This window comes from Triturus cristatus, chromosome 5_1 (genome assembly GCF_964204655.1).
Source record: "Triturus cristatus chromosome 5_1, aTriCri1.1, whole genome shotgun sequence".
In the NCBI taxonomy this organism is placed as follows: domain Eukaryota; kingdom Metazoa; phylum Chordata; class Amphibia; order Caudata; family Salamandridae; genus Triturus; species Triturus cristatus.
Window position 1 is genome coordinate 730,492,338 of NC_140587.1, and position 27,015 is coordinate 730,519,352.

Consider the following 27,015-nt stretch of genomic DNA (forward strand, 5'->3'; position numbering starts at 1 on the left):
GGCTCGTGTGGGCAGGGGTGGTGGGAGTGGAGGCAGGCAGAGGCGAGAGCCTGACCAGCCAGCTCAGGACACCAGTATGTCACACATACGCAACATCCTGGACTCATACCGGCGTGACACCAGAGGCATCGACCAGGTCGTGTGCAGACTTTCCGGGATGCAGGGGACCCTCGATGAGATTAAGGACCTGCAGGTCGAGCATCATGCCAGTCATCAACAACACCAAGGATGGATGGAGGTAAGACTGGCTGAGCTCCTGGCGCTGCACAGGGACGTGAGCCAAACACTTCGTCAGATCGCCCAAAGCCTGGCAAACCCTCCCTGTACCACCAGGCGTAGACCAGCACCAGACACAGGGAGGGAGAAGGAGGAGGATTCATCTGACTGAGCGTCCCCAGCATCGTCAAGGCCTGTATCTGAGGGTCCCCGGAGGAAGGTGGGTCGTCCACGGAAAAGACCGTGAGAGTCAGCGGACCATCCACATCTCCCAGATCACCTGGCCTGGCACCTGGCCCTCTGGCGCAACAGCAGCACCTCATCCAATGACATTCTCTGCCACATGGACTTGCTGGTCACAGTCAGACCAATGATGACCAACACTGTGGTCTGGACTCTGATGACTCCAACTGACAAGGATGCCATCTCCCCCTGTGAACTTTGGATTCTATGCACCAGGTAGAGCACCTTAGCACATCTACCAAAAGACTCATCCCACCAAAAATAAAATCTCATTGTTCTTCACATGAGATGTTGCTGTCATTTGGCATTATTCAACGACATATGTGTGTGGAAATGTCTAACTATGCCTGAGTGTTGAACTAACTCCAGCCATCCATACCCTTGGATCAGAGTCTGGTACAGGACACACATGGGTCACAAGGTATCATTAAATGTAGGCATGGAGCACAACATTCACCTGTGATGGCCTCTGGCTGCTGAGGGGGTGCTTGCTAAACAATGCGGACAGACCTATTTGGGAGATTATCGTCAAGGCGTAGAGGTCATGGCTCATGTGGAGGTACCCGGGGAGGGAGTCCCAGGTAAGTGTGGCCAGGTGGGAGAACAAAGTCCTGTATGCCGGAGTACGGTGGATGTGAAGAACGGTGGCCAGGGCAAGGTTGGATGCATGGAGATGGCTCAACAGGATCTAGGATGACAGACGTATAAGGTTGGTGTGGGGTCGGGTTTGTGGACTGCCTCCTGAGTGTGGGTGGGGAGTGTGGAGGTCATCCTGCAGCAGACAGTGATCCATTGCAGCTATCAATGCTGGACGGTGAGGTGGCTGGGGCGCAGGGTGTTGAAGCTGAGGTGTGCAGATGCACCCTGGAAGTGCACCAGTGTCCTTGGAGTTTGGATGTACTTGCTCCGTAGAGGGCAGGGCAGTATATGAGACGGATGTTGTCATGGACCTGGGGGATGGTGTGTCTTTACTTGGAGTGGAGCTATCTGTGGATCATGTGCATCATGCAGAGGGCGTTGCAGCATGAGGTCCAGATGCTGTGGACTAGCATGGCATATGTGAGCGGCCCAAACATGATGCACACCATCTTGTGTGTGTGGCCACTGGGTGCTTGTGCAGGGCCCGCAGCAGCAGGCGGCATGTCCCTGCAAAATGCCCCATTTTGCACACAAAGACTCGGATGTCAGAAGGACAACTGCAACAGGCGCGTGTGTAAAGTAAGGAGTGTCCAGTGTCACATGGCACACCCAGAGACAATGCATGCACAATCACCAAAGAGCCATTACACCGGATCAGGAAACTGAAGGCTGACCTGCGCACAGGAGACACACCCTCAGCAGCTGTTGATGGCCCATTGTGTGGTCGACCTTGCTAAAAAACATACACGACCATGTACTTCATGGGCAATAGGGAGCCTAATCCATGAGCAACTGCATGCATGTCGCTAAACTACACATGGACTCCTATGCATCATCTACAACAAGTATGCCAGAGAGGCCGCATGCAAAGTGGCAAGAGACCTGCATTGACAGAGATGAGGCACCATGGAGTGTGACGAACACCTTTATTACTCAGCCTCACACTAAGGGAAATGCATCAATTGGAACAGACTCACAGGTCATTTTGCTGACCCTGTGTGACCTGCACTGGACACCCCCTTCAACACACAGATGTGGTGAATCCCAATGAGCTGGCACACAAGTGAAGGGGTTGAGCCTAACACCCCTTGTTGCACACGGAGAGTCTACTATTCCCCATTGAGCCTCATATGGGGATGTCCCACACCATGTCCACCATTAGCATCCCGTATGTTCCTGAGGGACGTTATACACACATTGATGCCTTCATCAGAATCCACAATCCATGACAGATGACTGTCAGGAAGGGTGACTATCAATTCATGGGAGCCATGCAACACGTCATGTGGCCCATGGTGAGTCGACATGTATGCATGGTAACACAACATGCACAGGAGCAGTCCCCACATATCACAAACACGTACCACCCACAAAACGCCTTGCTGCACTCCTTACCCAAAATGACTTTTCACCATGTCTGTGCATGTAACTTTGATCCAGCACACGTTGCAATACTCATGAGGAATAGCAGGAGGGCAATGATGACATGAGCAGATGACAGCCGCAGAAACCTGGGGAGGACAGACACACAACAAGTCAGCGAAGAGCTAGTAATCCGCAGACATGTACATGTACTCTACAGGAATGATGTCGTCACCATGCTATGAATGCATTTTGTGTTCCCGCAAAAATTTGTGGAATGACATCATCACCTGAATGACACATCAGAACACACCTCCAAGTCACTTAGCACACAGTCAGCTCGACACACACATTGCAACACATGCCACACAAGGCTCTAAGCGTGCACACTCAGACACAGGGACTCACCATCATGAGAAGAAGTTGCGGATAAGCTGACTCCGGATGTCCTCATCCTCATCCTCCTCCTCATCCTCACTTGCCCCGTGCCAAAGCCCTTCATCCTCCACGGGTGGATGATCTTGCTCATCCGGATCCAGGATGAGTGGCACGGCCTTCTCCACTGCCATGTTGTGCAGCATGCAGCACACAAGGAAGATTTTGCAGACCTTCACCGGGGCATATGGGAGGGCGCCGCCGGTCTTGTGGAGGCACCGGAATCTGCTCTTCAGGAGTCCAAACGTCCTCTCAATCACGCGCCTCGTCTGCCCATGGGTGTCGTTCTACCAGTGTTCTGCGGCTGTTCTGGGGTTGCGGAGAGGCGTCATCAGCCATGGCATGTTGGGATAGCCAGAGTCCCCTACATGGAAACATCATGGACAGAAGTGGGTCAGGAGAAGCAGTAAGATATTAAGGTACCTCAAAATACAGGACTAACAGAGTATACCCACCAACAAGACATGCACGTTCGTTGCACAGCTGCAGCATTATTTCAGGCACCCTGCTATGCCTCATGATGTAGGCATCGTGTGCTGATCCTGGAAAATGGGAACAGACATGGGATATCAGCATGTTAGCAAGACATACCACATGGGCATTGATGGAGTGGTAATGTTTGCGGTTACAAAAGGCTACCTCCTGTGCCTGTGGTGGTACCAAAGCCACATGTGTCCCATCAATGGCCCCAATGACATGGGGCATCCCTCCCAGGGCATAGAACTCACCCTTGACACCTGTCAACTGCTCACGAGTTGGAAAATGTATAAATTCATCCAGGTGTACCAACATGGCCTCTAACACATCATGCAGGACACGGCTGAACATGGTCTGGGACATGCCACCTACATCAGCTATGGTCAATTGAAACGTACCCGTGGCAAAGAAATGTAGGGCTGCCATCACCTTCATCTTGGGTGTCAGTGCAGTAGGATACCTGTGTAACGGTTGGAGGTGTGGTGCCAGCCTTGCGGTTAAGTTGTCAATCAACGGTTGGGAGAAGCGGGAGTGGCGTATACAGTCACGTTCCCTCATGGCAGCCAAGTCTGGCATTGGTCGGGGGATAGGCGGTGCCCTGAAGAAATTTGGAAGGAATAACAAAGATTGAGGACAGCACTACACCAATGTCAATGAACTGAGCACATGTTCAACAGCTAATACACATATGCTACATACAGTGTCTGTTCGGTGCAATGCATCCAGGACACGTATGCCAGCCAGGTGATACTCCTACCAAGAGTCAGCCACACACGTGGGTGCTCAAGGTCAACATGACATGCCATGAAACTAGCAGTGGGCCAGTGTAAGTGAACAGGCAGACGCATTACAGGAGTGACAGACATCCACATATGTGCAGAAGAAGGATGTTTTATCATACAAGAAAGAATTGCTGATTTAATCCTCTGACGGCGGTCTGCCAATTTCACTTTGTTTGTCTCCCCCTACACTCACCCCCCTGGCCTTAGCCAATCAGGTGCAAGGAGGTGGCGCTAGTGGGCGGGGCTTCTGTCCTAAATGCTCGTGGTTTAGCGCGGGAGCTGGGAATTGTCTTGTGTTGTCGCGTGGATAAGCCGGTTGCATCCTGTTGTAACCTGCAATTTTAAAACCTACCTGAAACGCTATTTTTAAAAAGAATTGCTGATTTAATCCTCTGATGGCTGTCTGCCAATTTCACTTTGTTTGTCTCCCCCTACTCTCCCCTCCCCTGGCCTTAGCCAATCAGGTGCAAGGAGGTGGAGCTAGTTGGCGGGGCTTCTGTCCTAAATGCTCGTGGTTTAGAGCGGGAGCTGGGAATTGTCTTGTGTTGTTGCGCAGATAAGCCGCTTGCATCCTGTTGTAACCTGCAATTTTAAAACCTACCTGAAACGCTATTTAAAAAAAAAATAGCTGATTTAATCCTCTGACGGCGGTCTGCCAATTTCACTTTGTTTGTCTCCCCCTACACTCCCCTCCCCTGGCCTTAGCCAATCAGGTGCAAGGAGGTGGAGCTAGTGGGCAGGGCTTCTGTCCTAAATGCTCGTGGTTTAGCGCGGGACCTGGGAATTGTCTTGTGTTGTCGCGCGGATAAGCCGCTTGCATCCTGTTGTAACCTGCAATTTTAAAACCTACCTGAAACGCTATTTTTAAAAAGAATTGCTGATTTAATCCTCTGACGGCGGTCTGCCAATTTCACTTTGTTTGTCTCCCCCTACACTCCCCTCCCCTGGCCTTAGCCAATCAGGTGCAAGGAGGTGGAGCTAGTGGGCGGGGCTTCTGTCCTAAATGCTCGCGGTTTAGCGCGGGAGCTGGGAATTGTCTTGTGTTGTCGCGCGGATAAGCCGCTTGCATCCTGTTGTAACCTGCAATTTTAAAACCTACCTGAAACGCTATGTTTAAAAAGAATTGCTGATTTAATCCTCTGACGGCAGTCTGCCAGTTTCACTTTGTTTGTCTCCCCCTACACTCCCCTCCCCTGGCCTTAGCCAATCAGGTGCAAGGCGGTGGAGCTAGTGGGCGGGGCTTCTGTCCTAAATGCTCGTGGTTTAGCGTGGGAGCTGGGAATTGTCTTGTGTTGTCGCGCGGATTAGCCGCTTGCATCCTGTTGTAACCTGCAATTTTAAAACCTACCTGAAACGCTATTTTTAAAAAGAATTGCTGATTTAATCCTCTGACGGCGGTCTGCCAATTTCACTTTGTTTGTCTCCCCCTACACTCCCCTCCCCTGGCCTTAGCCAATCAGGTGCAAGGAGGTGGAGCTAGTGGGCGGGGCTTCTGTCCTAAATGCTTGTGGTTTAGCGCGGGAGCTGGGAATTGTCTTGTGTTGTCGCGCGGATAAGCCGCTTGCATCCTGTTGTAACCTACAATTTTAAAACCTACCTGAAATGCTATTTTTAAAAAGAATTGCTGATTTCATCCTCTGACGGCGGTCTGCCAATTTCACTTTGTTTGTCTCCCCCTACATTCCCCTCCCCTGGCCTTAGCCAATCAGGTGCAAGGCGGTGGAGCTAGTGGGCGGGGCTTCTGTCCTAAATGCTCGTGGTTTAGCGCGGGAGCTGGGAATTGTCTTGTGTTGTCGCGAGGATAAGCCACTTGCATCCTGTTGTAACCTGCAATTTTAAAACCTACCTGAAACGCTATTCTTAAAAAGAATTGCTGATTCAATCCTCTGACGGCGGTCTGCCAATTTCACTTTGTTTGTCTCCCCCTACACTCCCCTCCCCTAGCCTTAGCCAATCAGGTGCAAGGAGGTGGAGCTAGTGGGCGGGACTTCTGTCTTAAATGCCCGTGGCAACGCGGGAGCGCAGCGGACGCGCGCAGCCAGCGTGCCGGCGGCGCACCGAAGGCGTGCCAAAGGCAAGCCCGTCTGCGTCCGTCCGCGCCCTGATGGGCCTCGGGGCCACAAACCCTGATCTTCTCACCACGTATTCTTTGCCTTATTTGCGCTCATTCGCCAAGCTCTATCCACCTATAACTCAATCTACTAAAAAGCTTCTTATAGAGCATAACATCTATGCGCATTCTCCTGATCACCGCTCCTTCCCTGCCTATAGCCCTCAATCCACCACTACTAGTCTCCTTGGATCTAGATCCCCGACCATGCTACGCATACTCTATCTTAATACTCGTTCACTAGTGAAACATCAAACTGACATATTTCTGTTACTCAGCCTTGAGCAGCCAGATATTCTTCTGCTTACTGAGACCTGGCTCACCCAGGAGTCGTTACCTGATATCTTAGCTTCCCTCCCTTCGGATTACTATATTCTGGCTGCTAATCGTCCCCAGGGAAAATATGGTGGCGGAGTGGCTGCATTTATCAACAAGAATTATGTCTTCACCGCTCTTAGTCCTTTGATCCTTCCTGAAGTGGAGAATTTAGTGATTAGATTGGAAGCCGCTTCCTGCTCTATCGCTCTAGTGTTACTATATCAACCCCTTTCTGCCATGCCCACTTTCCCCTTGGTCCTCTGTGAACAAATGGCCAACCTCTTCACCAACTACGCTAGCATTATGCTAGTTGGCGATTTGAATTATTGGTTCAATGACGCTCGTGGTCGGCCCCATGCTGTAGAACTATCAGAACTGCTTGTTAGTCTGAACTTCACCCAAAATGTTTCTACACCTCCCCATGTCAAAGGCCACATTTTGGATCAAATATGGACTTCAAATCTTGCTCTGACTGCGCTCACTATTTCACCCTGCATCTGGTCTGATCATCATCTTATTGACTTCACGCTCACTGTTACTACCTCTCCTAAGACTACCTCAAAAGATGGCGGCTTATCAAGGAAATGGAGCTCCATTGATAAACACGCTTTTCTTGATACTTTGGCCAAATCCTGTCCCCCTCTCCACTCGGATGTTGATGTTATGAACTCTGCCATCTCTAATTGGTTATTAAAAGCTTGCAACTCCCATGCCCCCCTTACTAAATTCTCCCGTTCCCGACACTCCGACGCTCATAAATGGTTTTCCTCGGAGCTTAGGAAACAGAAACTGGAGCTGAGGCAAAAGGAGAGAAAATGGAGATCGCATTATACTCTGGAGAATAAATTGCAGTTTTTTGCAGCCCGCAAGCCCGCAATGACTATAAAAAGACTATTCGTGAAGCCAAAGCTGCATATTTCTCCGCCATAATTCTTAATGCTCAAAATAAATCTAAGGAGATCTTCTCCATTATCAATGATCTGTGTAACTCTGATAGAGTTCACCCAGAACAGCCATCTACTCAGGAGTTTTGTAGTTCTCTAAACTCTTTCTTTTTGGATAAAATCTCCACAATAAAAGCTAGTATTCCTGTCACCTGTTGCTCTGACCTCACCGACCTAGTCATAACTAATACTTCTACTCTGGACCATTTTCCGACTTTATGTACTCAGTCTTTTTCTGAACTACTGGTCCGAGTTAAGTCTGGGTCACCTAACGATTGTTGTCCCCCTTACATCTTAAAAGAGGTCTTATCTGTCTTTCCCTATGTTGTTCTCCCCTTCTTAAATGAATCTCTCACCCAAGGTAAGGTTCCATCTGCCTTTAAGAATGCAATAGTGGTTCCACTATTAAACAAAAACAGGGGCTGATCCCCTGAACCATTCCAACTATCGCCCGATCTCCTTGCTTCCTTTTTTAGCAAAAATTATTGAGGCCCTCGTCACTAAAACCCTCACAAACTTCATTGAACAGTCTGAGTTCTTGGAACCAAATCAAGCCGGGTTCCGCCCCGCACACTCCACGGAGACAGTCATCCTTGCCGTGTTGGATACCCTGCGAGCAAATGCAGATAAGGGCACTCACCAGGCCCTTATCCTCTTAGATCTGTCAGCCGCATTTGACACGGTGGATCATCACATCTTGTTATCCCGTGTAAAACAAGCAGGCATTCAAGGCTCAGCTTACAATTGGATTAAATCCTTTCTTCAAGACAGTTCTCAGGCAGTTCGACTAGGCACATTCACCGCCTCTAAGATGGCTACTTCCTGAGGAGTGCCTCAGGGTTCATCACCATCACTCTCCCCCCTTTTATTTAATCTTTACCTTAGACCCCTTATTAGCTCCTTAAAAAAGATGAAGGTCGCAACATTTAACTATGCAGATGACCTCCAGCTTATTTTTACATTGGATGGGCCAAACTCAGCCTCTGACTTTCAAGCCACCTCAAACGTAACCCTGGCAAGACTGAGCTTATCTTGCCAGGCACTAGCGCAACCATGTGGTGCCCACAATTTTGGCCTAATAATCTCGGTCTACCTCCCTCCCCCTCTCCATCTGTAAAAAGCCTTGGAGTGATTTTGAACGCTGACCTCTCACTTAGGGGACAAGTGGCGGCCGTAGTTTCCTCATGTGCTTTTCAGCTGTGAAAACTCAAAAAAAATGCCCATCTTCTCACCCCCTCTGCTCTCATTCAGGCGGTGATCTCTCTTGTACTTTTGCGTCTTGATTTTAGTAATTCTATCTACTTTGGTCTACCTTTATTCCTGCTTAAACGTCTTCAAATGATACAGAACCAGGCAGCCAGATTGATATTTAAGCAACCTAAATGGCACTCTGCTAGCCCTTTACTGGCTAAACTACACTGGCTTCCTATTGCTCAACGGGCAGCCTTCAAGATTGGTTGCCTCCTCTTCAAATCTCTACATTTTAAAAGCCCTAAATTTCTCAGTAACTTGATAACTAAATACATACCACGTAGCTCTCTACGGTCTGGCAACCTCATGCTACTTGCAACTCCAACCATTAAACGAAAACGCCAGGGAGGGTGCAGATTCTCGTACCTTGCAGCTGGCTTATGGAACTCGTTACCTCTTGATATCCATATGCAAAACAATCTTTTGAGCTTCAGAAAGGCCTTGAAAACACAGCTGTTTGCACTCTCATGCAACTAGTTTGTCCTCTGCGCTCTATCATGACAATTAAGCGCCATGAAACCTCCGGGTGTACGTGCGCTATACAAATTCATTTTAACATAACATAACATAACATAACATACAGACAGGTTGCGTAACACTAGAGGCACAGGTCACATGTCCTTGAAATAGTACAGTCCACACACCTTGCCATGAAGGGGTACATGTCAAGACTGATCACACATACATTGAGACTACACAGATATGTCCTTGTCTCGCAAGTCCATGTGCGATGCATAAATACACACGTTATGTCTGATTCCACATGTGGCCTGGTGTGCGTAATAGTGTGCCATGCCCATCAACACGCAGACACATGTTGGATGCAGCAACTGCAGATGCATGTCACGGAACAACTACAGCAAGCTCATGGGAACACATCACACACATGACATAGTCACATCGTGCAACGCCGGTAGTTACATGTCAGGTGTCATTATCCGTGTACCTGGCATCAGGGGACAGTTGCGGGTGTAGGTGACTGTGCCATGCCAGTGATGCAGTGCTCGACTGTCCCCAGAGACTAGCTCCGCTGTATAAATTGATATCAAGTAATTTGCTGTTGTGTCATGCTCCCCATTGTTTCCCAGTGGCATAGTGGGTCAACCAACTGTGTGGTGCAGGGCCTACATATGTTTGTAGTATTGTAGATGTTACTCATGTTGCTGTTCATGCTATGCACTGTGACCTATGTAGTTTGGACTCATGTGTCATATGTATACAGGTGTCTGATCATTTCCTGTCTCTTCACCTTGCCCACAGCATCGTCGGGGGAAACCGTGGGAAACACTGGCAGGACGTGGGGGAGGGATCCAGCACGGGGGCCACCAGTGCTGGGGAGTCTGGCCCAGCAAGTGGCACGGAGGCCGAGGAGAGTCAGGCGGAGGACCTGTCCAGTCCCAACACCGACTATGACGTTGACGGGTCCGAGGCAGAGCTCCCAGAGGGGACGGAGACTGCTCCCAGAGCTGAAAGCAGCACTCCATCTCTCGCCGCACCCTCCATTCCCATCCCCGCCCTCCCACTTGCTCGGGTCCCTTGTGTCCGTGCTAGGCGACAACAGGTGCGTGAGAGACGGCAAGGAGGTGTATTTAAAAGGTGAAGGGTGCACTTCCACTCCGGATGATTCTGTAGTGTGTAGGCACATACAATTGCATGGTGCTTGTAATTTACACGCTCATAATTTAACTTGTATCCTGAAAGGGATTTGTGTGCCAGTTGTGACACCATCTTGTACGCTGCTTGCTAACTGTAGTTATGTGCTATTCAATGATGAAGCTTGCTGTGGGATGCTGGTGGGAATTCCTCACATCGTCACTGTATCACTACGAGTGGTTTTCTGTAATAACGTCCTTTTCCCACCCCCGCATGGCTGGCTCGATGTATCCATCTGGCCTTCCATTCCAACCTTGAAAGCAGAGTTCAAAAAGATGAGCAGAATAAGGGCTCTATTGTCTCAAAAACAAGTTGTGTTGACTTCATCCCGAGAAACATTTGTCCTTTATGTAGCTAACACGCGCACAGAGGTGCAAGCGCTTTTGAACACTGTTCTCCCACTACATTTTGGGACTCTGATTCGGACTATCTTTCATGCCTCGTCAACAAGTGGCCTGGCTGATTTTTTCAAAATTGTGGGCTCCGGCCTCGTGACCTCCTTCCACACTATGTTTGGTGTGATCCCCGCATTTAATCATTCAATTTTTTCTAGCGTCTTTGGAGGTTTTCCTTTGCTTCTCGCCCTCGTAGCTGGGGTGCTATTATTGATCTGCGTACTACGCTATGGCTGCACAACTTGCGTTACAAGACAGCATGCCCCGGCTGCTCCATCTTCGGAAACAGATGCTTGAATTCTACGGCACTCTGCCGCTGGCGACCTTAAGCATTGCCTATGGATTGTCCTTCCGGTTTCCCTTCTTTACCTGCTTGCAACCTGTCTTCATTGCCTAGATTGTCCATTCGAATGGGCTCTGGATTTGTGCCTGTCTAACTTGGTGTCTCCTGCCCCGGATTATGATCGACTGATGAGCCCCTTAGTGGCTCATGAGTCGGACTGTTCTGGCGTCAGGATCATGGCCTGTGCTGCAGCACATGGAGTCCTAGGGAATTGGGACATCGTAACGGCTGCAACAGAATTCTTATCCAGAAGTTATCTTGATGTACCCACAAGTTGTCCACAAATGGTGCTGGATGCCCCGATTGTTGAGGAACACGTGTGTTCTTTCCCCCTGCTGAACTGGAAGGCAGATAATTTTGCGGAACGTTCAAATGATTTCCTCTTGGAAGCTGTTGCAACGTATTGTGCTTATACCTTGATGGATTGACTTTTGCCCTGCTCATTTCATGGTGCCTCCATCGATGTTGTATTTTTTCCCCTTTTACATGGTTAATTTCCATGCAACATCGTTTATGATTGAAATTACTTTTCTGACTTTTTTGCTTACCTTCTATGGACTTCCAGTTCATGCCCTTGGTTCCGTTCTATCGAACTTGAACTCTGCGTTCTTGCATTTGCGCCCCTAGTGGTTAGTGGTACGAACAAGGGGGGGTGTAGTGAAGATTACTATCTCCCTATGTACAATGCTAAGTTAGCACCACCGCGTTAGTTGTTAGAACGCCATCTTGCCAATTTTGCTGCATTTGCACGCGACACTGTTGTTGCGTATTATTAATGGAAAAATGCCTACTCGAGTTTGCTTCACATGAGAACTGTCTGTTGTTTGACATCCTTTACAGTGAGCAGCGAGCTTGTACTGTACATTGTGTACACAACCAGTCTGGGTGACTAGACGGTGCATGTTGTTGTGTGCAGGTTGATCGTCCCACTATTTAGCCATTACATGCACGCAGCTGCAGATACCTGGTAGACAAGTGCTTTTCATATTGCAGTGCAGCACGTTTTAGTCTCATTGTGATGGAGAACTATCGCTGGAGAAGAGACTAGCTGATCCTGTGATGTGATTCCACTGAGCTGATCTGTACGGTGGGGGGTCCCCCATTCAAGCCTAGTGACCTTCTATTAGTCTAATGATACTACTATTAGTTTACTGGCGACAGGAAGGTTGCTGTTTCCACTGTCATTTTCTTATGATTGCTCCTTTCATTGTCTATGATATTGATATTGCTTATGTTAGCCACAGTACTGCATCTTAGGACGCGAGGTTCATTGAATGAACTCTTTCAACTTTACCGTGTCTTTGTCTATTCTGTTGTGGACTGATCTGAGAATAATGTCGAAAAGGTATTTCTGATTCCCACCATTCCTGAGAATGTTGTAAGTCGCTTGTTCGGGGTTGTCTATACATTGGGACCGCCGAGCTCAACCTCGGCTAACGAATGGGACACTAAGCTAGTCGGATAAGGGGTTCTGGGTTCTGTGGGGAGTTTGTGGTACACCAAACATATCTCCTTCGTGCCAGGCACCGCACCCCCTGCCCCTGTCTCACCTGCTGCCGTCAATGCAGGGTCTTTGGACATTCAGCGCCAGTTGCAGGTTGGTCAGACATCGCTGCTGCGTGTCCTCCATGGCCACACCAGACTGCTGACACGGATGGTGTCGTACATGGAGGGCATGTCATCAGCGATGTCTGACCAACGGACGTTGCTGAGGTCCATGGACTCGTCACTGACGGCAGCAGTGGGTCTCCTGCAGCGCTCCGTCCCCCCCTACCCAGGCATCATCCGCACTTCCCACTCCCATGTCTGTCCCATACACACCCAGACGTCCCCATGCACGCACCCCACCAGACACAGGCAGCACACCACCAGGGACGGCCAGGCGCACACCTCCTGTCACGCACACACAGGGGGGAAAACAGCAGCCACGCCGTCACAGTAGGAGTCCGCAGGCCTCACGACCCACTACCTCCAAAACCACTCCCCTTGGCTCTCCTGCCCAACAGTCGGACAAGGAGTCCTTCATGGCCAGTCTGTCCCTCAGCCCCAGTGTGACACCACCCCGCAAGCGTTTGAGGGATTCCCCGGGCATGGTAGTTTAGTCCCCCCCTGTCCACACCCTCCCCCAGTTGCGCTGCAACCCATCCCTCTGACCCCCCCTCCTTGGGGCCTGTGGTTCCTTCGGGTGCAGGGGAGACACTGGAAGAGCTTGCTGGCGTGTGCTGCGCCATGCTGACCTCCTCCTTTGGCGCGGCCCCACCCCCTGTGGTGAAGTCGTCCGTCCCTGCACCCACGACACCTACCCGTGCCCCTCCTGTCCCTGCGGTGCCTGGTTCTTCCCCCCCACATGATGCCCCCCCTTCTGTGGATGATATGGAACAGTGAACTGTGCAGGTAAGCTAGGGGAGACGCGTCCAATGTGTCCCTCCCCCAGGACTTCGCATCTGGCGTGGCCTATGGGCTTGGTGAATGGTGTACTGTAGCTAATTTTCTAAGATACGCTGAATGTGGTTTATTTTTTTTCGTTTGCACACTATTGCTTTTCTGGTATTGCTGTTGGTGCTGCTGCTCCCTGAGTTGGGGTGGTGATATTGTGTTGGGTGTCTGGGAAATGTTGTAGTGTGCTGCTCATGGGGTGGACCCTGGTATCTGCATGCCGTCACATGGTGTCTGCATATGTTCTTAGGTCATGTTGGCTCTTACTGCATGGTGACATTGTCCCAAGGTGTGTTCCTTCCTCTGTGGCACCTGACTTCTTCCCTGCAGGGTGTTTCCCAATTGTTGTGCTGAGCTGTGTCAACATTTCCTCGGTGTGTGACACATCCCTTCAACTTTGGGCATGCATGCTCTGCAATGTCTCCACCTGCATCGTTTGTGGCATCCTTGCTGGACACTGTACTTGTGTATGGAGTATATTCATATGACTTCATGTGGACATTTTCACTTTTCCGCACTATGCATGTGTGTACTCCCTGCCTCACACACATATGGTACTTGTTCTGCAGTGTATTTGGGCACCTGACTGACAATTGTGGGCATTGTATCTGTGTGTACTCCACCCTTTTCCTTCCATGGGAGGCAACCACTTGTTGGCTGACCCAGCACCTGTACATTCCTATCAGTCCTGTAATGTGGGTGGCAGTGTGTGTTCCCTTAGGCTCTCTTAGTTTAGTGGTGTTTAACATGAGGATACAGTCTTGTTGCATGATCTCAGTGTGTGTATTGTGCTGCCTCCGCCAGGGGTGGATACGCATGTGTAATTTGTCATCACACCCACATGTGGTGTGTCATGCAGTGGGGGAAGGACATCCATCATCATGGGAGTGGGACACTGCTGTCAGTGATGTGTTGTCATGGCACTCTCAACATTGTCGCACATTGTGGATGCCTTCATGCACCCATGGAGTTTTGCTCATCGGAGGATGATGTACACACCCCCATGTCTCTGTCCACTGCTGGGGGTCCTCTACACCCACCCCTCATTTGTCTGGGCACTGCTGGGAGTGATAGGCACCCACCCCTCATTTGTCTGGGCACTGCTGGGAGTGATAGGCACCCACCCCTATGTATCTGTCCACTGTCGTGGTACGAGCCGTACCCACGCGCAGATGGCCTGGGTATGGCCCGTACCCCTACAGCACCCCGCCTTTGGGACGTGGGTACGGGCCGTACCGCCATTGTTGGTGTGATGTAGGGGTAGGCGTGGTACGGCCCGTACCCACACTCTGAGGGGCATGGGTACGTCCCATACCACCATTGTGGTGGTGACGGGTACGCGTCCACGTCCACTTCCGTTGTGGCAGGACGTGGGATTGGTGGACACGCCCCCCGAAGTGACCAGACCATGGAGGGGATTGTTGTGCAGGATATCTTTGTTTTTTTGTGGGGTGTGGGTTGTGTTTCCTGCCCCTTGCACACACACACACACACACACCCCTTTGCCCTTGGGGGTTGTTCTGACCTTCTGCGGCGTCTGCGTCGGTTTCGGAACACGAGGTCGTAGGCTATGAGGGCCGGGATGACGCGTAGGTTGGGGTCCATCACTGTCCGTCGCGTACCGGTGCTCCTTGTTCACGTCGCCCTCAATTTCCCAGCAGTTTTTGGCTCCCGTAAAAAATGCAACGTGCGGAGTGACGTCGGCACGAATCGTACTTGCTGGTCCGTGAAACGCTGCCTGACTCCGTCCGGACGTCGCATATGCGCTGTCCAGAATCAGATTTGTATGTATTTTTTGCCGGTCGGTGTTTTTTACGACTTGTACGGATATGGTCTTTCTGTGCGAATCGTACTTGCGAGTTTGTAAGGTTTTTTTCCCGGGTACGAGTAGGACGGGAAAAACGCTCCGTACGACCATTTGTACCCGGGTTTTGCCGGATCGGAATCGGCACCTTTGTGTATTTCTGAGGCACTTTCGCTATGTCAAAGTCACTGTATCTCTCTCTGTGGGAGGTAGGCAAATAAGCGTGTGCTCTAGCTGGTAGTCAGTTGACCACTGCTTTCAAAATGGAGGCTGGCTCCTTTTATATCTTTTTTCGTCTACCGCCATAATTTTCACAAAAATGTTTACTGTGTTCATGTTTTTTTTCACTCTTTTTTCATGTGTAAACGTGTAATTTAATTTGCGCTTACATTTATGCTCGTTACTTTGGATTGTGTCTGTTTTCTCCTCCATTTTGTGTTCTCGTGAGAAGATAGAATGTAATGGAAACTGTTGTAGAACTTCCAAATGAGTTTAGCTGTTAAAATGGTGGGCTTCATGTTTACCTTTCTGCTTACTGCGTTTTATACTTTTTTTTGTGGGCACTTCGTAATTATTGCTATTGCTATTATTGCTATATTCTATGTATTTGATATTTAATATTCAAACAGATTTATTTTATAACCGTAAATTTATTTTTCCTGAAATGTAATACTCGAGAAATACTTGAGTATTCAAATGAATACCCGAGTATTAATTTTAATAGCGAGTACTTAAAAAAAAATATGTACAGTTTCTTTTCACATTTTAATTTACTTCCCCACCCAAAACCCCTATTTTCCCTGTATCCCATGCCTGGAGGTATTTGACATAAAAAAAAAATCGACATATGAGCTGTAATGGCATGCGTACTATTGTCTTGCATTGTAATGTCTTTTTCAATGCATTTTACATATTTGCGATGTATTGGTTTGCATTGTGAAAACATTCGTTGTGAATGACTATGCGTTGTAAAAAATGCGTTGTAAATGCATGCGTTGTAATAGCATGCGTGGTAACATCATACAACCGGCAGAGATACATGCTTACTCCATTATTTTCTTTTTGTTGAAATTTTTTATTGAATTTTTATAAAACAAGTACATCAAAGCATAGACAACTGAAAATGAAGAGAAAATAGATCCATGTTGAAAGAAACAATGCTGAAATATACATATGAATAAATATGATATAAATAAGATATAAATATGCATTTAAATAGATAAATACTAATTGAAGTAATAATGAAGTCAAGGCATAGGATGATACATTATAAAGACATGACCTATAAGGAGAGGAAAAGGGAAAAAGCTTAGACAATGGAAATGCGGGAAATATAGATAGAAAGAACAAAGAGAAAGTAATTAGATAAAGACAGAAGAACACTACAACGAATAAAGCAGAGGATACAGAAGGCAAAGAAAAGAAAAGAAATAAACAAAGGACAAGAGAGGGTAAAAGCTGATTAATGTGTTTGGGTAGAAGTAGAAGCAGGGGAACTAGCTGTATTTGATTTAAGAAATGGAGACCAAATTCGGAGAAAGGTGTCAGCTTGATCCTGAAGGTTATAGATAGTGCGTTCATGTGAGGCAGTCTGAATCATCGCTACCAACCAATCTTCCTGAGAGGGAGGCAAAGATGATTTCCAATGACGCAGGATACATATTTTAGCAGTAGCAAGTGAGGTATGAAAAAGACGAAGTTGTGGTTTCGAGAGCTTTGGGGAGTGGCGTAAGTCATGCAGGAGAATGTTAGTTGGTGTAAGTGGCAATTTTAGGGGCATAGTGGAATTCAAAGTATTACCAATGTAAGCCCAATAGGATTGGATACTAGGGCATTCACAAATGATATGAGTAATATCGCAACCTGAATTGGTACATCTCCAGCAGTTAGAATGGGAAAGAAGACCAGCTTTGTGCAATTTGACTGGAGACCAATGCCAATCGTGTAGTATTTTGAAAAGACAAAATTTGAGCCTTGATTCACGAGCTCCCTTGTTCAAATTCTCTAGAATCAAATCCCATTCGGTGTTGGAAAAGGAAATTGAGAGGCGAGCTTGCCATTTACGCTGAAGATCGTGTGAAAGAGATTTAGAGAAAAGATGGGACGATAAAATTTTGTATATACCGGAGGTAACACCTTTAAATTGCCCCCAAATGTGCAAATAGGATAAAATAGGGGAATCTTGTAGTAGCCATGGCGGTGATCCCATATGGGTCTTCAGACATTGCTGGAGCTGAAGGTATTTAGAAGAATGATGTAGGGGAAGATCAAATTCTACCCTTAGCTGAGAGAATGGCTTAAAATCCCCATCATGTAGAAGCTGATCCGGATATAGGATACCTGCAGCACGCCAATCAGGCCAGGATAACATACGACCATTGATACGAATGCCCGAATTATTCCATAGGGGGGCCTTAATGTGAATTCTTGGATTCGAACCTAGCAACCTATGACTTCTCTGCCAGGATTTATGCATGGCAGATAATATCGGATTCTTCGGGTCAAGACGACTAGTGCCACTACCATACAAAGGAGTAAGATTCGATTCCGAGGATAGAAGATGTCGTTCTATTTGGACCCATTGTGGCAAGTCTTTAATACCGGGTAAAAAATATGAGAGTTGGGAAATATGTAACGCCAAAGAGTAGTGTTCAATGGATGGAAGACCAATGCCGCCTGATAACTGATGAGCCTTCAACTTGGTTATGGCAAGACGCGGCTTAGCAGTACCCCAAATGAAGGTTTTAATCTGGGCGTCTACTGACCGGAGTAAGGATAAGGGAATCTGTAGGGGAAGCATGCCCAGAATGTAAATGAATCTCGGAAGAGTAACCATTTTAACAGCCTGAGCCCTACCCCAGAGAGAAAGACCCAAAGCCTTCCATTTATCAAAATCCCGACGCATTTGGGAGATAAGAGGAGACAAGTTTTGTAACCCTTTATTAACTAGGACACCCAAATATTTGAGGCGTGAGGACTGCCAATGAAAAGGAAAACCAAAGATGGCTGCTTTTGTGGTACCGTTAGAAATAGGTAAAGCCTCACTTTTGTCCCAATTAATCTTATAACCTGAAAAGGAAGAGAAATCATTAATAATTTGAAGAAGAGAGGGGATCGACCGAGGAAGACGAGTAAGAGTAAGTAAAATATCATCAGCGTACAGGTATATTTTGGAATGTCCAATAGGGAGGGGAATACCAGAAACTTCATCAGATTGACGGATGGTAGCAGCTAAAGGTTCCATAGCCAAAAGAAACAGAAGGGGGGATAGTGGACAACCTTGGCGTGTCCCTCTCCTAATTGTAAAGGAATCAGATAGAAATCCACCACAATTCACTTGAGCAGAAGGATGGTTATAAAGTAAACGTACTTTATCAATAAATTTTGTACCTAAGCCAAATTTTTCCATGACCGTGAAAAGATAATTCCATTCGATGCGATCAAACGCTTTTTCTGCGTCAAGTGAGAGGGCTAACGCATCATCTGTGAGATGTTGAGCCGACCACAGTGCATGGGCCAGAGAACGCAAATGGTTGCGGGAAGAGCGTCCCGGTACAAAGCCTACTTGGGAATGGTGTATCAAAGAAGGCAAGACTTTACGTAAACGAGACGCAAGGATACTAGCCAGGATTTTAATATCAGAGTTCAACAGGGAAATGGGACGATAACTACTGCAAAGCTGGGGGTCTTTGCCTGGCTTTGGTAGCACAACAATAATAGCTTTGTTAGAAAGGGGACCCAATGAAGATGCAGCATCCGCCTCCTGGAATGCGGCATGTAGAGTGTCAATAATATTGAGACCTGCCCAACGATAGAATTCAGGAGGAAACCCATCCTCACCAGGGGCCTTGTGATAGGGCAGGGCAGCGATCGCACTGGAAACCTCATCCCTAGTTATTTCACCCTCAAGGATGGCCTTACCATCCGCTGAAAGAGAAGGGAGATGCACCTTCGCAAGAAATGCCGTCATCTTATCCGAATCCATTCGATTATCAGAAGTATAGAGGGATTCATAAAAGGAGGCGAACTCATTGACAATGTCTTGAGGTTTTGTGCATAAGTGTCCTTGCGCAGATCTGATGGCCGGGATGGCCATAGATGCCTCCCTTTGACGCAACTGTGCGGCTAATAACCTTCCCGCCTTTTCTCCTTGCTCGTAGTGTCGACCTTTCATTTTCTGTAAGGCGTATTCTGCCTTAGATGTAAAAAGACTGTTTAAGGCCATTCGGGCTTGTTCAAGCAGTTTACGATTTTGTAAGGACGGAGAAGTGATATATAGGCGAGAATAGGTTTGTATGTCATGTTCGAGCTCCACTTGTTTCCTCGCATTTTGCTTATTAGCGATTGCTGCATCACGCATTAATTGTCCCCTTAAAGTAGCCTTAGCTGCAGCCCAAAGAGTCCTGCTGGAGGTCACGGATCCCTGATTATTAGAAAGATAAGTTTGAAGGTGTGACTGTAGTTGGGATTTACCAACAGGAGTTCTGTGGCGTTGGATATTCATTCGCCAGGGCTTACGTCCAGGACTAGAAAGTCCCAGTTCTAGGGAAAGGAGAACCGGTGAGTGGTCAGACAATGCCGCTTCCAGAATACAGGAATCCGTGACCAACTTAACTGCATTCTGTGAGATGAGGAAGTAGTCAAGACGAGAGAACGTACCATGAGTCGACGAAAAGAAAGTATATTCCTTATCCGTTGGGTGACTGATACGCCAATGGTCAACCAACCCCATATCTGAGATAATGTCACCTAGCAAAGCTCTATCTGAAGCATTGCCCCTATCTAGTAGACCAGTTTTATCTAGAATAGAATCTTGCGTCACATTCCAGTCTCCACCAATCAAATATTGCGATGCATTAATTTCGAGCAACAAGCGGGATAATTGAAGAAAGAATGTTTTCTTGGTACCCGTAGGGGCATATACAGATCCTACACAGACGTGAGAATCACCAATTTTAAGTTTAGCAAAAACGTAGCGGCCATTTACATCTGACCATGTTTTAGAGACAGTGACCGGAAGGGACTTGCGAAGAAGAATTGCAACTCCACACTTGCGAAGGGGACCTGCGTCCGTGGATTCATCCTGTTGAATGCTGCTATGTATAACCTTACCCACCCAGTCTCTACAAAGTTTGTCTGACTCTAGAGCATCCAAATGGGTCTCCTGAAGCAAGGCTACATCTACATGCTTAGTCTGAAGATAGGAAAGAACCTTCTTCCGTTTTATGTAATGTGTGAGACCATGTACATTCCAAGTAATTGCATTAAGAGAGTGTGTTTTTGCCATATTAGAACAACGCAAATATCAGAGACAGGGGAATGAAACACAAAACAACGTGCTGAACCAAACAAAGGAAAAAGAAAAGAAGTGACAAAAAGAAGGGGAAACAAAAATAAAATAAATGGAAACGAAACTTTGATTTAAATGGAATACATGAAAGAAGCGATCAGAAGAATAATAAAAGAAGAAAAAGGGAGATGAAATTTAGAGAGGTGATACAATAATAAGGAAAACTTTAAAATATTGGGTAAAAGCAAAGAGAGATCAAGAGACCGTAGACTGTTATCCGCGGGTCTGGGCGCACTAGAGCACCGCCACGGGAAAAGACCCCACAGAAAAGAGAAAAGATTAGGAGAGTAGCAATGGTATAGAAGGAAAGCCCAGAAAAACATTGTGAAAAAGAACCTAGGTACGATAAAAAGGTAGAAAGAGCAAAATAGAGATTCAGAAGCAATATTGCTTAGAGGGGGGAGTCTAGTAATAATTAAATGTAAAGTAACCTAATATCATAAAGCATACAATGCGTGTATAAATAAACATAGACCAACATGCAATCGTGCAAATAGAATAATAAAACTGTAATTAAACCATTAGACGCCAAGGCGCCCAAGTAAATGCAAAATTAGTAAGAAATATTTAAGCAATAAATTGTAACAGGAGAAGCAATGAATATAAGAAGAAGAAAGAGTGATATTATTAGGCAGAGAAATAACAGTAAGCAGACTGAAGGAGAAAAGAAATAAGGTAGAAAGCTAGGAAGAAAGAGGTAAAAAAGGACAAGCAGATATTATAAGAACAGCAAAACATGTGAGAAATGTGGTAAATAATTAACAATAGAAATAAGACTTCTCAAGAAAAGAGAGTCTATAGTTAACTGCCAATAGTATTAAGGTCAGCAACTTCCATAAGTGAGAGAGTTATTCAGTCCGCATCCGAAGGAGTTTTAAGAGGAGAACGTGACTTGTCTCTCTGCAGATCTTGTGAAAATGTAGCAACCGAAACCGATTGTATTGCAGATTTCCTATCTTCTTGTGAGCGATGAAGACGTTCAAGATCCCTACCCCGAGGTCGGGGGCTGCTAGGAGGGCGCCTGTTGCGATCTGGCAATGTAGTGGAAGACTTAGAGGATGAATGGGGCTGAACTTGCTGTGAGGGTGTTGTGAGAACCTCCATTTCTTGAGGATGAAGACGGTCCAGGAATTGCTGAAGATGCTCGGGGTCAAAAAAGTCCTTAGAAACTCCATCTTTGGTAACGCGAAAGCGTGCTGGGTCAAATAGGCCATATTTGATACCTAATTGACGTAGTTGAGGTCGCATGGAGAGAAAGGCTTTCCGCCGCTCGTTAGTTTCCTTGGAGAAATCAGCTGCCATAAAAATGCGATGACCTTCAAAAGAAAAGGAGCCTTGAAGCCGAGCCGCAGATAATATTTGTCTTGTTTGTTCATGACGAAGAAGACAGGCAATAATCGGTCGTGGGCGTGCGGCAGGATCATCACGTGGAGGACCAATTCTATGAGCCCGTTGTATCTCCAGAGGTGGATTGAAAGGAATACCAGTTAGCTTTGGGAGTATACGACACAAAAATGCACTGGAACTCTGCCCTTCAATGCGCTCTGGAAAGCCAAAAAAACGGATGTTGTCTCTCCTACTTCTGTCTTCCAAATCAATGAGTTTACTATGGAAGAGTAAAAGGTCCCGGTCTTGATTTGGAAGAGATTCCAATCGATTCTCCACTGCCAGAACTCTAGAATCAAGGGATTCAAACTTCGTATGAAAGTTGGTAATTTCTGTCTTAATTGATTTAGTCTCCTCAGCTAGTGATGTAATTGTAAGGTGCATGTCATCTAATCGACGACTAACCTCGGAAATTTCGTGCAGGATACGTTGCAAAGCTGCCGCCGACACCTGCCCACCATTAGAGGCCGAAGCCTGAGGTGAAGCGGAAGGAGAGGAGGCATTGCCTTTTGTTGGCATATTGGTGGACTGCTTGAGGGCTTCTGCAAAAAGAAGTGGTTTAGAAGCCTTGTTTCCTTGCTTAGAGGCAGACATTTGAGGAGAATGCTTGATAAAAACTTTGAAAGTACGTAAAGCCGTCTTGCTGTTGAGGAATGCTTATATGTGGTTGCAGAAGAATACCAAGACATGCAAAAGAAACACTTAGTGACTGTATATGTATGACATTAATAAGCTAAAAGAAACTTATAATGCATTTCTAAACAGTAAAATGTACATCATTGCTTAATGACCCCCACTACTTACACTTGTTAATATGATAACAACTGCCGCTATATTCAAAGGCATGTAAATAGAGGTAAGATAAAATGAAACATCATATGCGCGATTATGATAATAATAGTAAGCACAGCTACATGCACAGCAAGATGAACAAGGCTGTAGAATGCAAGGTAATCATAGTCAAAGCAGAAAAAGCACAGCCTAACTGAAGGAGTTGACCTGAGCACTATATAATGGCATTTGGAAAAAAGCACACTCTTGTACAAGACATATAGACTACGCTAAAAGAGGCCATGAAGCGTCGGCTGTAACCAAAGTCAAAAGGCGCGAAACTGTGACTGTAGCAAAGAAGTTCAGCTTGGAAGAACAGTTTAGCGTGATGAATCGCAAATTAATTGCTGACCTGATCATTGACTGGATGAGATGAGCGATATAAGTGCCACAACGGGATTATAGAAGGAAGTAATCCTACCAGTAGCTGAGCGTCGACACGTCAAAAATGCTGACTCCTGTCAGGCGACATTCCTGAAAAGAAACATTACAGCAGGCAATTTGAGAAAGGCGCGGTTTCATGAGGAGATAGATACTTGTCAGGAGCAGCGAAGGCGCGGCCTCATGAGGAGGCGGGCGCCCGTCGTCAGCAACGAAGGCGCGGCTCCATAAGGAAGCAAGCGCTTTTCAGCAGCAACAGAGGCGCGGCTTCATGGGGGCAGGCGTTCTTCGCAACAGAGGCGCGGCTTGAGGAGGAAGAAGAGGCAGCCTGAGTAGATACGTCAGACAGGCCCCGCCAGACACGCAGCTCCACACAACCCTGTCATCGAGGCAGTCAACACCAGGGAAGCTTCGCCGTCACATCGTCGAAAACTCGCCCAAATCATGCCCACCACCTTCCGGCTGTCGCAGGGCACAAGAAGAAGACTCCAAAGCCGCTGTGAGGTAGGAAATATCCGTTAAGGGTCCATCCCGTGACGGAGCTCACTCGTCAGGCGGCCATCTTCCTGCGTGGCCAGACCACGCCCCTACTCCATTATTTTCCTTTTATTTATATGATCTAGTTGCATAGTTCGTGCTAATGCATCTCCAATACATGCAGATAGCAAATTCTCTCTCTTATTGTTTGCGAAAGATACACTGCTTGCCTCAAAAACCCTCAGAGGGTTACAACTTTTAATTGAATACTTTTTGCTGATGTGCATAGAGAGTAGACTGGGGACAAACTCCTCCAAAACAGATTATATAACCATCAATCTGCAAAAATCATACCTGGAGAATATCCATGAGTGGAGTAAATCTTAAAAGGGTAAAAACAGACTTTGAGTATTTGGGACAAAGATAATGGCACATTTGTCTTTCAACAAAGCATTAATCTGAACCTGCCTCTGTCTTAACTTCCTTGGCCTAACATTGCACATCTCTTCCACCTAATTTTTATTGATTCAGCATGAATATGTATTTCTCAAAATGTCTCTGATCACACACATTCTCTTTGGCAACCGTGGTAATACTATAGTCACACACCATCTCTGTGGGGACAAGGACATCTCTATAATCACACACCATCTCTGTGGGGACCTGGGCATGTCTATAATCACACACTATCTCTGTGGGGACCTCGACATCTCTAAAATCACATACTATATCTGTGGGGACGTGGGTGTGTCTATAATCACACACTATCTCAGTGGGGACCTGGGCATATCTATAATCACACACTATCTCTGTGGGGACCTGGACATCTCTATAATCACACACTATCTCTGTGGGGACCTGGGCATGTCTATAATCACACACTATCTCTGTGGGGACCTCGACATCTCTAAAATCACACACTATCTCTGTGGGGACCTGAGCATATCTATAATCACACAATATCTCTGTGGGGACCTGGACATCTCTATAATCACACACTATCTCTGTGGGGACCTGGGCATGTCTATAATCAAACACATTCTCTTTGGTGACCGCAGTAATACTATAGTCACACACCATATCAGTGTGGACTTGAACATTCCTGTAATCAAACGCAAGCTGTGTTTTGGCTTGAGCATCATCAGCTTTGCATTCTCTTTATGGGGCTTTGGAATACTGAAAATTAGTCAAGTCAGACTTTTGGTCTAAGTTTACATTTGTGAAACTGAAAAGTAGAAAAGTTAGATTTTTTGTCTAAGTTTACATTGTGAATTGGGCCCTATTTTAATGATGACTTAAACACAATCGTCTTCATACACTATCTCTGTAGGGACTTTAACATCGCTATAATAATACACTATCTTTTTGGGGTTTGAAAAAACTATAATAAAACACTATCGTGGTGGGGACTTGAACATCACTATAAAACATACCATCTCTGTGGGGGCTTGAGCATTCCTGTATTCAAACGCAAACTCTGTTTTGACTTGGAGCACCAGGGGGTGCCACGAGGCACAGGGTCAAGGCTGATTTGCATTTAGCTGGGTTTGAACTGGGGTGATGAAGTGAGCTAAAGAACGATGATGGTTTCAACCCAGATCTGTGACTGGGGGTGAGTGACTGGTGACTGAAAGGTTTCAGCACTCTGTCCATCATCTCCTTGTGTTTGCTTCGACTTGAACATCATCAGCTTCACATTCTCTGTATGGGGCTTTGTGAATATTGAAAAGTAGTAAAGTTAGACTTTTGGTCTAAATTTACCTTTGTGAATACTGAAAAGTAGTAAAGTTAGACTTTTTGTCTAAGTTTACCTTTGGGAATTGTGCCCTATTTTAATGAGGACTTAAACAGCATCACCTTCATGCACTATCTTTGTGGGGACTTAAACAACACTGTAATAACACAATATCTTTGTGGGGACTTGAACATCACTTTAATAACACACCATCTCTGTGGGGACTTGAACATCTCTATGATAACACACTATCTCTGTGGGGACTTAAACATCGCTATAATAACACCATCTCTGGGGGGACTTGAACATTCATATAATTGCACCCAACCTCAGTGTGGACTTGAAGATCGTTAGCTTCACACTCTTTATAATGGAAGTTAAGCTTTGAATGTACACAATATTTCTATGGAGACTTAAACACAATGATCTTCACCCACTATCTCTTTGGGGACTTGAACATCTATTTTGGCAAACATGTTAGCAGCTAATCAAGCTGTGGGTTCCACTTGACCATATTCCTTAGTTCCATATGTTAATTTCTTTATGTGTTAGTTCCCTTATCTCCTAAGATTTTAAGCACTAATAAATAGGTTAAATACAGCTTTAAGTGTCTTTCTTTAAGCGTGATATGATATTTTCTGGCACATTAACAGAATCTGTCTTTAATGTATACCCCAATTCATATATGAATAGATTATAATGTTGTTTGTGTATATTGTTGATAAAATAAACATTTAGCTGTGTGCCTTCAACTGGATTCATTCACAAATAGTGTTACGGACTAGGTCCCCACAAGGATGGTAGCACGTGTTCAAGTCCCCACAAGGATGTTGCTGTGCGCACGGTTAAATAACAATATATTTGCAAATTTGAAGCAGGATCCTGTATCATGAATTTTTTCTTAACATTTTTCTGTTATTAGTGTATTTTAAAAACATTAGGAAAGGTTAGTCCCCACTAGGCAGGTATTCACACATAGTCCCTACAAGGATGGTAACACGTGTATGTGTGTGTGTGTGTGTCTTGTTCGATTTAAAGGGAATCTATCCCCCCAATTCACATTAATCACGTATGCACATCGGCTGTATAACAGAGATCCCATGGCGTCACATACAAAGTGTGCTGTCACTACATGACACTGTCCCACCACTCAAGGGTGAACAAAAGGTAAACAGCACAGGTAAATATTGCATAAGGGATTATGTTATCACACTTAAACCTTACATTTTTCCAGATTGGGTGGTTTCTCAGACACCGACCTCTTCCTCCTTCCCCACCTTTTGTGGGGATTGCGCTTACGATAGGGAGGATGGAAAACGAGTAGTACCTCCCTCCCCTTCTTATATGTGTGATGATCAAATAAAATTAAGCCACAATTTTCCTGCATGTCCTTGGATTGCAATAGTTTGCAGATTCTTTACATTCTGCTCAGATTGTGGAACGCATT